Source organism: Eptatretus burgeri, chromosome 10 (genome assembly GCF_056783735.1).
Source record: "Eptatretus burgeri isolate ZD-2024b chromosome 10, Ebu_testis_v1, whole genome shotgun sequence".
NCBI lineage: Eukaryota > Metazoa > Chordata > Myxini > Myxiniformes > Myxinidae > Eptatretus > Eptatretus burgeri.
The window spans coordinates 63,476,481-63,489,489 of NC_140970.1; the positions used below are offsets into that span (position 1 = coordinate 63,476,481).

A 13,009-nucleotide genomic window follows, 5' to 3' on the forward strand; every position below is an offset into this window, starting at 1 on the left:
TAATTAATAAATGACAATACAAATATATTTTATCCCACATTAACTAACTTTTATTTAATAAATGAGAAGCACAATCCTTAGCTTTAATTTCACGATGAGTGATTACATGGCTTCATTCCAATCCCTACGAAAACTTGATCCCACAAAGGAATATTAAGCATCGTTATTATCTGTGGAAACTTTTATAATCCCATGTTTAACATCACTAAGAAAAACAATAAATTTAAATGTAATCCTGGTTCAAGTGGGTATGAGATGATGCCAATCCCACCTGGAGCATATGAAATTTCTCATGCATCTCTGAAAATTGCTTTCCTTAAGGCCTTGTCACACCTTGATGTTTCAGCCAGCATATGGCAAGGTATCAAAATGTATGTAAAACGCTGGCGTACGCTGAACTATTTATGTTTTTTCTCCAGTTTTGGACGTATTCATAACGAGTTGGACGTATGCATAACGTATTAGTAACGTACACAGAACGTTTCAATAACTTATATCAACGAATGCTGAGCGTGTTGTCAGCCTATGCCCAACGATAGTCTAACTTATGCATAGCGCGGCAGCGTATCGTCGACGATCATGTGGCGTAGCCTATTAAAAGGCTAGACTATTCAAATCATAACTGCACTAGACATCAAAGTGTCAAGCCGCTGTCACACCTTGACGTTTTAGCCAGCATATGCCGACGTATGAAAAATTTGCCGAATACGCTGGCACGCGTCCAATAGGTTATGGTAAGTTTTGTATACGTTAAGAGCATGCTGAAGCACGCTGGCATACGTCGTAGTACGTCGACAAATTTTCGGCATGTTGAAAATTTTTCGACATATGCCAGCGTATGACACACGTTCCACATACGCTGGCCATAAGTTGTAGGCACGTTACGCGATCGTTGACACACGTCGATACACGTTACTTGTAAGTTACTAATAAGTCAACATGTCGAGGTAATGTTTAGCGTCAGTTTTCCAGACTCCCTGGTTTTTTTTTTGGGGGGGGGGGGGGTTTCTTCTTCAGTATGACGGTGATGTTGACGCTTCGATTTCTAGTGCGGTTATGATTTAAATCGTTGAGAGGCAGACTATTGATCATATTATATTTTAACCAAACTAGAAATCGAAGTGTCAACATCACCGTCATACCGAAGAAAAAAAAAAAAAACGGAGTCTGGAACACTGACGCTAACCATTACCTCGACGTGTTTCGACTTATGAGTAACTTACAAGTAACGTGTGTCAACGATCACATAACGTGCCTCCAACTTATGGCCAGCGTATGCGGAACGTGCGAGTCATACGCTGGAATACATCGAAAAATTTCGGAAGCATGTTAAAATTTGTCGACGAGCTCGGCGTACTACAACGTATGCCAGCGTGCTCTTAACGTATACAAAACTTACCCATAACGTATTCGACGTGTGCCAGTGTTTCATACACTGGCTAAATCGTCAAGGTGTGACAGGGCCTTTAGGAAAGAACAAGGTGATGCACCACTCACATCATTATAGATACTAGCTGGCACTCACTCCCCCCCCCCACCCCCTTACGCTTCTGGGCAGGAGGGCAATGTGCTGCGGCACAGTCTTGGAAATAATTTTTAATTTTTGTCATTTGTAAAAGATTTTTATTGATCATTACATGTCATACACCATATCATAAGATAAAGGAAGATGTGATTTTAAAAAAATAATAATACTGGCTACCACCAAATGGGGTGCTATTTCTCCCACATGTCAAATTTTGGAGTTGGTGACACCCACGTTTGCTCCATTTTTGTAAGATTCAAAAACAACTATTGAGCTTAAAAATAATTACAAACTTGATTTCACAATTACGAATTCATTTTGAGAGTTATTAGTGGGGCGGATATGTGAAATCAGTGTGCACTTCTGGAAAGAAGCATGAAACTTTGCCCTAGGGGGTTTTTGGGTGTGCCGATTTCAAAAATTGCGGTAACCACGATGTCACTCCAGCGGTTCCCGCCAAAAATTAAGAAATTCAAAATGGCCGCCACAAAACACATTTTTGCCCATTAAACGGCTCTAAGTAGCCCGATTGCCTTGATGTTGATGTCTATACCTATGTTTTTGAGGTCAAGGAATCCAATAAAACACATGTGAAGACTCTTAACATATCTTTATTGTAAAAAAAAAAATTAAACGCCCATAGCGCAATTTCCTACAACAGTCAACATCAAAAGTGTGCACCGATTGCCATCTTGGCACCAATACAATTTTATGAGTTTAAGGGCTCCAATTGTCATTCGTTCTGTTAAAGGGACACCTCTGTTGCACAACAAAATGACATGAACAAGTTCCAAGAATTACCACCAGGGGTTTACTATTGCTCCAGTAGCCAGGCTTAACTGTGTACTATTCAGCCATGGAATTATCAGGTACAACACATGTAGTTCCTTTAGAATATGTATTTCTCAATACTGCAGGAACTATATGGTGGAAAAACTAGGAAAACTATGTGCTCAGGGTGCAGCATATGTGTCCATTTAAAATGTTGTGGAATTACTCTAACATATCAGTCACTGTAGCGTTGTGTTAACATGGCCAAGATTTACTTCTGACTCTCTGTTACACTGTCCCGAGCAGAAGCACAACTGTGTACATGGTAGATTTGCTTTTGCACAAGTGCATCTTTTAGTGCATTGCTTTTTGCAGATGCATTTCAACAGTTCTTGACAACCTTTGGCTGCCTCTGGCAGAGTAAACCAGCATGGTGTCCATGGGAAATCATCTTTCACTCTCTCCCAGCCCCATATATCTGGTGATGGAACATTGGGCTTTCCTACAAGTGACTGTCCCCAGATATGCCCTGCCTGATAAACAGCCCTTTTCACATGCTGTTCTAAGGCATGTAATGTTGGAGGAATGTTTTCCATCTTACGGTTGTTGGTGAACAACTGCTTCCTGGCTTCATTCACATGGCAAAGTGCAGATGTTCGCTGATACAAGAGAACAACATATCTTTATATTTGGTCCATATCATCTTGGGATATCTGAGCTGGAGCATGAGATAAACTAACGAAAGTAGGTGTAAGCTGAGGCATACTTTGCCATACTGCCCAAGCTGTTTTCTTTCCAATTCCAAAGAAGGCAGAAACAGTATCACATCCTGATATTGCATGCATAAACAGAAGACCCCAAGATGCATCATCACCTAATTCAACTGAAATCAGGTGACAGGGCATATACCGTACTTTAGACCCATGACCAAATGCCACCCATATTTCACACTCCTTTAAGACACTTGCCACAGCAATTGCAATAACCACCACATCGGTATCCGTAGCATGTATCAGCTTGGTGAATCTGTGATTGAATGAATTGAAAGCATGAAACAGGAGCCGTGTGTCCGCTTCCTCATGAATGCAGGACAAGTCTGAGAGATTGGATATGGGTGATGAAACAACTTTCTCACCATGTGTAGAGATGACTAGCTTCCGTTTGGGGGGTTGAAACTCCTGTATTGCACTGGCTCGGAGTTTGAACAGACTCTTTGTTCGAATCGCAACGCAGGAAATTCTTCCAGTTGATAGGCATGTTTGTGTTGTTGGCAACTCTGAGATTGTTTCCAGATCCACGGTTCTGTCGTGTCTTTGCCTTATGGCTGTCCTCCTTGTATCCATCGTAGACTATGTCCAAACAAACAACATCCTGGAGCATGCGTTCTAAATATGGCAGGAATACCAGTTGTGAGTAGTCCGTGAAAGTTTTGACAGAAGCCTTTGACTTCTTCGGATCGAGTATGTGCACAAGGGCAGTGCCATCAACAATTTTTACATCCACTTTTGGAACGGATTCTGCTTGAGGTACCAATGATTCCAAACATTCCATCAAGTCTGATTTGCTTGATTGGTGCATGATGTGATTCGCTACCAATGATGGAGGTCAGGCATGATTTTCATGCCTGATGAAAGCATCCATATTACTGTCTCTAGCCTGGCATGATATATACATCCTTGAGAAGAGATGTACATCATTGTGTAGGTTGGAGATTTTAGAAGAGGATTTCACAGGTTTCTTTCCCGAACTGGAATTTAACAAGGGTAGATTGTTCTTATGAATGGTGTCATTGAATGCAGTGATATTGGCATTCAAATGCTCCGCAACAAATTTCTGGTATTGTCTTTTGCCGATGTCCTCTGCCCACCTGACTGCATTCACCACACGAGCAGGCATTATCACTTTAGTGTCAAGTGTGTAGAGGTCAGAACTTGCATCAGCAAAGGGGTTTCCAATTTCCTTCATCACATCAGTGACACTCTTTACTCGAGATAGGAACTTCTTCTGCATGCTAGGTATCTGTTCATGGTGGCGATCTGTGTCCTTTCTTTTTCATGGAATGTTTTTCATCAAACTCCGTCAAAAGTCTAGCTGTTTCTGGGCCTGCCACAATCCACCGTGTCAGGGCGGCTGAATGTGGAAATAGGAAAGATAACTTGGTGAATACACTTGAATAAATGTATTTCCAGTTCATCTCATTACGTTTAGGTCCGGATACTTTTGATTATAATCCTGCTGAAGAAAAATATCATTATCAATAATCTGTGCTTTGTATCTAAACACTGAAAGAAGCTCTGAAATGTGAAATCACTGAAATGAGTTTAATCAATTAAGCATGTATAGTGTGAGACATTGAAAGTCACCAATGTCATCTGAATGTTCTGCATTAAATGATGAATGAGTAAAACAACATCAGATTGGATGATGAAAGTTTGTGTTTTATTACATGTACACAATTCTCTATGCATTTCTATGACAAAGGTGCATGAATAACATCAAGAATGTGCTAAATTCAAGCCTTACCAGGTTTCTGCTCTAGTGGCATGAACACAATTATTTAAGGAATTAAGGTTAGGTGCAAATCACTGATACGTTTCTATGAAAATTAGTGTTATAACGGCAATATTTTAAAATTTTCGGCATGAAGATGTAGGTTATGAGTCTTCTCATGTGTTATATTGGATTCCTTGACATCAAGATCAAGGCAATCGGTCTACTTCGAGCCGTTATATGGGCAAAAATGTGTTTTGCGGCGGCCATTTTGAATTTCTTAATTTTTGGCGAGAACCGCTGGAGTGACATCGTGGTTCCCGCAATTTTTGAAATCAGCATACCCAAAACCCCCCAGGGCAAAGTTTCATGCTTCTTTCCAGAAGTGCACAACTCCACCAAAAAATGTTACATATCCACCCCACTATATTAGGTTTTCTGTCACAAAGATCAAAACCAACTCGGACTTTTCCAGCGATTGTTTTTCAGGTATAAATTTAGTGTCGATTGACCTTACAATAATGGTGTAAGAATAAATACAATATTTTCATTCATTGCCTACTCAACTCTCATCAGGTATAAAATCGATATGGAACTTAAAAATCCAGTGTATTTTCACACGTCAGGAAAAGTTGTACATCGTCTTTACTATAATTCACCGTCTGTCTGTTCCCAGGTACCACAAAAACGGCTGAACTGATCGCAACCATTTTTTAGGTGTCCAATCCTGGGGCCCCTTGGAGTAAAATAGGCATAAATATAATACCATGACCCCCTTGACGGCTCCCGTAGAGAGCGGGTGCTTCCAGTTGAGTAAATTTTCGAATGGCTGACCAGTATGATTTCCTTCAATGGAGAAATTATTTCTATTACAATTCGCTTTAGAGAAGTTAAAAAAAAAAAATTGCCAAAGATGCCGATTGTAAGGAAGCATGAGTTGTGCCCTAAAATAATGACTAAAGGTAAAGATGTCAAAGGAGTCCTGCACTCCACTGGGGATGAAATGTTCCTTTCACCATGCCATGATTCACAGGTTAGTAAAGAAGGTAATGGTGTGAATCTTGGAACAGGACATTATGAACTGAATGTGTGTGTGTCCGTGTCTCCTCCATAACTCCAAAAACATGAAACCTTGCAGACTGAAACTTTGCATGCATACTTAGGGAATTCCAAGAAAGTGCAAGAGTGAAAAATTGGGTGTTTGGGTTAATTAAAACACCTTTTTGAAATGATTAACAGCCTTATTTAATGACATCCTTTATCAGGTGCCTCATCGGTTACCTCGCTCTTTCTGGGGTCTTAAGGTGTTTCCTGGGTTACCTGGCTGGAGTCTTAAGCCACCATGTTTTTTTGTTTGTTTTTGTTTTTTTTGTTTGTTTTTTTTTTTGTTCCACCTTCACTCTCCTCACTCATTCTATGGAATGCCTGTTCATCATGGCTACAAATCGCTGGGTACATTGCAATGCTTATAAATGCTCGGAGAAGCCAGCGTTCACTGCTTTATTTCATTTCCGCACATGCCATAACCTGGAGAATCTCTTAAACTAAACAGAATTACAATATTTCAGCCTCAGAATCGAACTTAGCAGCTGTTCTGATACCCCAAAAAATGTGTTATTTTCTCCAATTCAGATATTGAGTGTTTTCAGGTGCATGGGTTTAAAGGTGGCAATTAGTAATTGCTTGCGAAGCCAGGCATTCCGTTGGATTGTTTCCTTGAGTGCTGAAGCCACTTGTTGAGTGCCCTCCAGACAATCGTGGCACAGTTCATGATCGGGATGTACAGTCAACAGTTACAACAAGGTAGAAGTACATATACAGCACACATGGACGTGGTACATATGGGTTGATTTGGATCTGTACGGACTCTCCGCAGATGTGTGGACATGCCACGCCTGTTATGGGTGTCGTGGTGGTGACGTTCATCCCATATCTTATGGAGATTTTCTTCGGTTTTCCTTTGTCCTTGTGCCTGTTTCTAAAGCATTTGGTTATCGGATTTGCTTTACAAAGGTTAAATCTTTCCCTTTGTGAGTTTCAAAGCAAAATACGTGACTGGTCAAAAGTTTTAGAACACCCCCATTTTTCCAGTTTTTCCTGAAATTTAAGCAGTTCAAGTCCAGTGAATAACCTAAAATAGTACAAAGCTGAGCAGTAAACTGCCAGAGGTTAAAAAAAAAAAAAGTTGAGGTTACCAAAAACTGAAAAATAATGTAAATTTCAGCGTTGTTAAAAAGGCCCTTTTCGGGGAACAAGTAATTGGTTAGCAACTGCAGCTGTTCTGCAACAATGGAAGTAAATTAACCCTTGAAATTTGATGCAAACAATTCCTACAGGTGTCCCAACTTTTGTTGATTAGTTACAAACCCTCTGTCTGTATAAAAGCAGTGTTGTAACAGACTGTGTTGCTGCACCCTCTGACGCATTATTTGGACAATATTGCACTGCAGGAATTGGTATATTGCTATCATAATGGTGAGAAAAAGAAAATTAACAAAGGAAGAAAGACAGACCATTATAAGCCTTAAAAGTGTCGGTCTTTGCTTTCGAGAAATTGCAAAGGACGCCAAGGTGCCAGTGAGTACAGTTTCCTACACCAAAAAAAAGGCACTTGGAAACTGGAGGAAACTCTGACAGGAAGAGGTCTGGCAGACCCAAAGCCACAACACAATCAGAAGACGAGTTTCTGAGAGTCAACAGCTTGCGTGATGGGCGGCTCACAAGACAGCAGCTTCAAACACAGCTTTACACTGGTCCAAGTAAGGAAGTCTCAGTTTCAACTGTGAAGAGAAGACTTCGAGCTGCAGGTTTGACAGGTCGAGTGGCAGTGAGAAAGCCATTGCTAAGATGGCAAAATAAGAAAAAGAGGCTTGCCTGGGCCATGAAGCACCAGTGGACAACTGAAAACTGGAAGAAAGTCTGATGGACCGATGAATCAAAATTTGAAATATTCGGTTCATTATGCAGGGTTTTTGTACGCCATTGAGTAGGTGAAAGGATGGTTCATCAGTGTGTAACACCAACTGTCAAACATGGAGGAGGAGGAAGCGTGATTATCTGGGGCTCTTTTGCTGGATCCAGAGTTGGTGACTTGCACAGAGAAACTGGCACCCTGAACCAAAAAGGCTACGACAGCATTTTGCAGAGCCATGCAGTACCCTCTGATGTACCCTTAGTTGGTCAGGGGTTCATCCCACAGCAAGATAATGACTCAAAACATACCTCCAGGCTATGTCAGAACTACCTAAGAAGGAAAGAACAAGATGGTAGGCTTCAAATCATGGAATGGCCAGCACAGTCTCCAGACTTAAACCCCATCGAGCTGGTTTGGGATGAACTGGACAGAAGGGTGAAAGCAAAGTAACCTACAAGTGCAACATATTTGTGGGAACTTCTCCAACAGTGTTGGGAAGAACTTTCCGAACAATATTTTATTTCTGTTGTGGAAAGAATGCCACAAGTATGTTCGGCTGTTATATCTGCAAAAGGTGGCTACTTTGAGTCAAAAATTGATTCAATTTTGTTCAACAAACCGATTCCATGATTTATTTTTTATCTGCAACTGTTTATTAGTTCTATGCTTTAATTGCAGAGTTCATTGAAACATTAAACTGCTTAAATTTCAATAAAAACTGGAAAAATGGGGGTGTTCTAAAACTTTTGACCGGTAGTGTAAATTTGATAACACCCGATTTCTGAGCCGTTTGCCATATTGATGTATTTTCTAAAATACCGAGCCAATTATTTTTTTCTGTGCTGTTTGTGCTGTTTTTTTTTTCTTGCACATGCAGCTGTTTGTGCACATCTCCTTGAAAGATTAATATTTGTGCACATCTCCTTGAAATGTCTACATAAATGCAGCATCTTTTTTTTTGGTGAAAGCTACTCAAGGTTTTTGGGTTGTATACAGTACATACTATAGTTGGTAATTACACTGACTCAAATCTGCCAATTCCTGAAAAATTGTCAATATTGGCCAAAGTGTGTGTGTTTGTGTGTGTGTCTTCATAAAGCACAACATTTTCTCTCTGCTAAATCCCCTCCCCCACCTCTATGTCTCTGACCATGTTGTGGATGGTGATTTATCTTCAGATGTGTCCAGGCAGTATTTGTCTCTGGATGGAGTTTGTGTCCGGGCATTGTATATCTCTCGATTATGTTTGTCTCTGGACCATGTCTGTTTGTCTCCAGATGTGTCCAGGCAGTAATTGTCTCTGGATGTGTCCATGTTTGTCTTCGGATGGTGTTTATCGCCGTACATGTCCGGACAGTGTTTCTCTGGACATGTTTGGGCATTGTTTGTCTCCGGGCGGTATTTATAATATGACCAGTAGAAAATGGATTTCAGACATTATTTTGTTTCCATCTTCACTGTTATTCTTTGCAGAATCATTTTGATGAGACAGTATGAATTGTAATTGATGTTCCACCACACGTCTGCCTTCCCTTCCTCTCACCTCACACTGTCTTTCCTTCCCCCACCCCTCCTCCCTCCTTCCCCCACCCCTCCTCGCTCCTTCTCCCACCACTCTCCCTCCGCTCCCCATCCCCCACCACTCTCCCTCCGCTCCCCATCCCTCCTTGCCCCCACACCCTTCCTCGCTCCACACCCCTCCTCGCTCTCCCTCCCTCCTCACTCCCACACACTCCTCCTCGCTCATTTTCCCCATCTTCCCCCATCCTCCCCTTTAGTAATCCCGGCAGCGAGGCGACTGGTTGTATTTGCTTGTTCAGAAATATAGGAGATGGGATAATTGATACTCTCATGAGTGTTGGTCCAACAATTGTAAAAAAAATAATGATTAAGTTCAGCTGATTGTATCGTGGGAAATGTTTCAGGTGCTACAAAAAGTGTAAAAAGATGCTCAAAAGGAATCCCATAAAGTATGGGCAATCGAATAAGTTGGGGGAAAAAAAACTCCACCAAGTCTACAAGAAAGGCAGGAAATGATCCCAGAGCAGTCAAGGTTTCAAAGTTCTAACTTTTAAAAATTAAACATATATTTGATGGAAGCGATTGGCAGCATCTACAATTTGGATGATGACATTATGATCTCAATTTCCACTAAAAAGAAGATTACTTCAAGGTAAATGCAATAACTAACACAAACGGGACAAAAAGCATTCACATAAATAATAATCAACAAACTTACTGAAACTTCGCTGATAGTTTCTTACTGTGTAAGTTTACATTCAATAAGACCACCAACAGCACAAATTCCGCATTTGATGGTGGGCAGCAGTCAGGTGTGGTGTGGTCCAGAGGTGCATCATTCAGTTCCTTGTGAAGGGAGAATATCAACGCAGCTGAAATTCTCAGGAGACTGCACAACTTGGTCATGACGCACGTCTTTCGTACATAGTTATGTGTTTAAATGGTGCAGTGAATTCAAAATTTGTTGTTTATCAGTTGCCCTATCTTGCGTGTCATGCAATCAACTGTTGTCACTCAAGGAAGCATTTGAATGTGAACAATTAGTTTTGGAGAATCGCTGCAATACGACGTGTCAACAAGCTGAATAACTGGATGTCGATGATGGAAATGTGGAAACGATCATTCATTCAGGGTTCGTACAATACGGGTACAAATTGACCTCGTATTTAAGAAAAAGGCAACTTGTGGCTATTGTAATGGCTCCAAGAATGCTACCAGATAGAGGGAAATTATTTTTCTCAGAACATTTTGCCATGATTAGACCTGGGTTCATCATTTCACATTAGCATAAAAGCCAGCATTAGGCACATTCTTGTTCCCCATCGTCAAAATTAATTTGTGTTTGTCATCAGCTGTAAAGCTTATTACAATCGTGGATTTTAGGTATTGAGCACAGAAAAAGGGGTAGGGCCCACAGTTGTTCAGAATGATGGACTGTAACAATGGATGGGAAGAAGTCAATCGCAACGAGTCGACTGACTTCACATGTAGATACGATCAGGCGTGATTTTTTTTTTTGGTTCACGAGCGCCAGCCAGAGTGACCACTATATTTGTTATGTCTGTGTGTCTGTCCAGAGCATAACTCCGTGGACTTTGATCCGATCTTGATGAAACTTGGTTATGTGTTCGATATCAATGTCTAGCTGTGTTTTCCTGGATGAGGGCGTAGCTACGCCCATTGTGAGCAGAGCCACGCCCAAAAAATAACCATTTATAGGGGGTAGTCGGATTAAAAATCTATCTTCTCCAAGGGAATTTACTGAATGGAATGGGTTCTTCGGTATTTGAATAGAAAATTAATTATCTAAAACTTGCCATTGACCGATTTTTCATTTTCGTCACAAGGTCAAAAACTTAGAAAAATTGTGAGTTTTGACATAAAAATCATACGACCGCCAAAACTTTGAGAGCTCGGATGACAATATTTTTTTATGCATAATCTTGAGGTCATTCCCCACTTGAAGTATTTCAACCATTTTGCTCTATCTCGAACACCTTGCCCGTGGCGCCCCCCTTCAAGTTTGTTTTTACGCTGATTTCATCAAAGTATGGATAATCCGAGGAGTGCGAAATGCCATATAGCCTATATGATGTTATATTGTTCCTGGAATGTTCCAGAGGAAGTTTTGCACCAAAGGTCATAATCCTTGACCTTTGACCTTTAAAGGCCACAAAGGTCAAATTTTCAAAGTTGTGGGAATCAAACCGGGTTTTCGACCTTCTTTGACGAACCAACTCCAATAAGCTACAGCATGTATCCTGTTTCCTTATTTTAATGTCCACAACATTGTTTGTGACCTTTAAAGGTTATGCAAAGGTCAAATTTTGATAGTTGTTGAACGAAACTGGGTTTTCTACATTTTGCAGCTAATAAAACTGTCACTCGTACCACATCATGTTGATCATTTTTATAACTTGGTCAAAAATTATCACATTGTCTTATCCTTGACTTCTGAAACAATCTGCATCGTCAAATACCGCTCGTGAACCATCGTCGTCTTCAGACTTGTTTGTTTTATTTTTTTTTTAAACCTTCAAAAATCTTCTTCTCTGAAAAGATTGAGGCGAAACTTTACACATATGACCGCCTATCTATGAGGAACAAGTCACACATGTGACATCATAGGTCACATGGTTTGGCCGCCATATTGGATTTACATGAAAACCTATAAAAAGACACCACTCAAAAGAAGTCCTGGTGAGGGTTTGCAATCTCTGATTGCTCTTTTTTTCTTTGCTCTTGTTTATTTGTTTTTTTGTTTAAAGATTTTTTTTATTGAGTTTCTTCTTTGTTAAAATTTGTCACAGGTTGCCAGTCAGTGAGACATTCCATTGCTAGGTTACAATCTCAGAGTGGCATGTTCACTGTCTCAGGGTGGCAGCTTGGAAAGCCTTGTTCCTCGGTAAAGGCCCAGTCACACCTTGACGTTTTAGCCAGCAATGGCAACGTATCAAAATGTATGTAAAACTCTGGATTACACTGAACTTTTGATGTTTTTTTAAAGATTCGGTCGTATGCATAACATATTAGTAATGGACACAGAACATTTCGTTGTCTTGTAGATAACTTATACCAACGAATGCTTAGCCTGTTGTCGGCGTTCACAACCTATGCCCAATGATAGTCTAACTTATGCATAGCGCGCTACACGTATCGCCAACGATCACGTGGCATAGCCTATTAAAAGGCTGCTGCACAATGACTCAAATCGTAACCGCTGGAGAAATGGAAGTGTCAACATCGCAGTCACACCTTGACGGTCTTGCCAGCGTATGCTGACCTCTGAAAAATGCGTCTAAAATGCTGGCGCACGTCGAATACGATATGGGTAAGTTTGGTATATGTGAATAGAACGCTAAAGTACGCTATCATACGTCGTAGTAAGTGGAGTACGTCTTGAAATTTTTACGATGTACTTGCCGTATGCTTCACACGTTCCGCATACGATGGGAATAAGTTGTATGCACGATATGTGATCGTTGGCACACGTTGACAAAAGTTACTTGCAAGTTACTCATAAGTCGAGGTAATGGTTAGCGTCAGTGTACCAGACTCCCTGGTTTTTGTTTTTTTCTCTCTTCGGTATGACAGTGATGTTGACACTTCGATTTCTTGTGCGGTTATAATATAATATTGTTACGAACTCCGGCCCGCCTGGCGTGCGATCAGCCACATAACTCAAATCGCGACACGTCGCCCACCAGAATGGACAATTCAGTCATGACCCTCCGGGAACTACCGCCAGGAGCCAGTCACGGGCGGGGTTTAACCTCACCACGATCGTA

General features: G+C 40.8%; 1 protein-coding gene across 6 annotated transcripts in view; it reads left to right on the forward strand.

The window, feature by feature from the left end:
- LOC147018715 (2-hydroxyacylsphingosine 1-beta-galactosyltransferase-like) overlaps window positions 1-13,009 on the forward strand; it is a 118,321-nt gene that overhangs the window by 46,391 nt on the left and 58,921 nt on the right. The gene's annotated exons all lie outside the window — the stretch shown is intronic.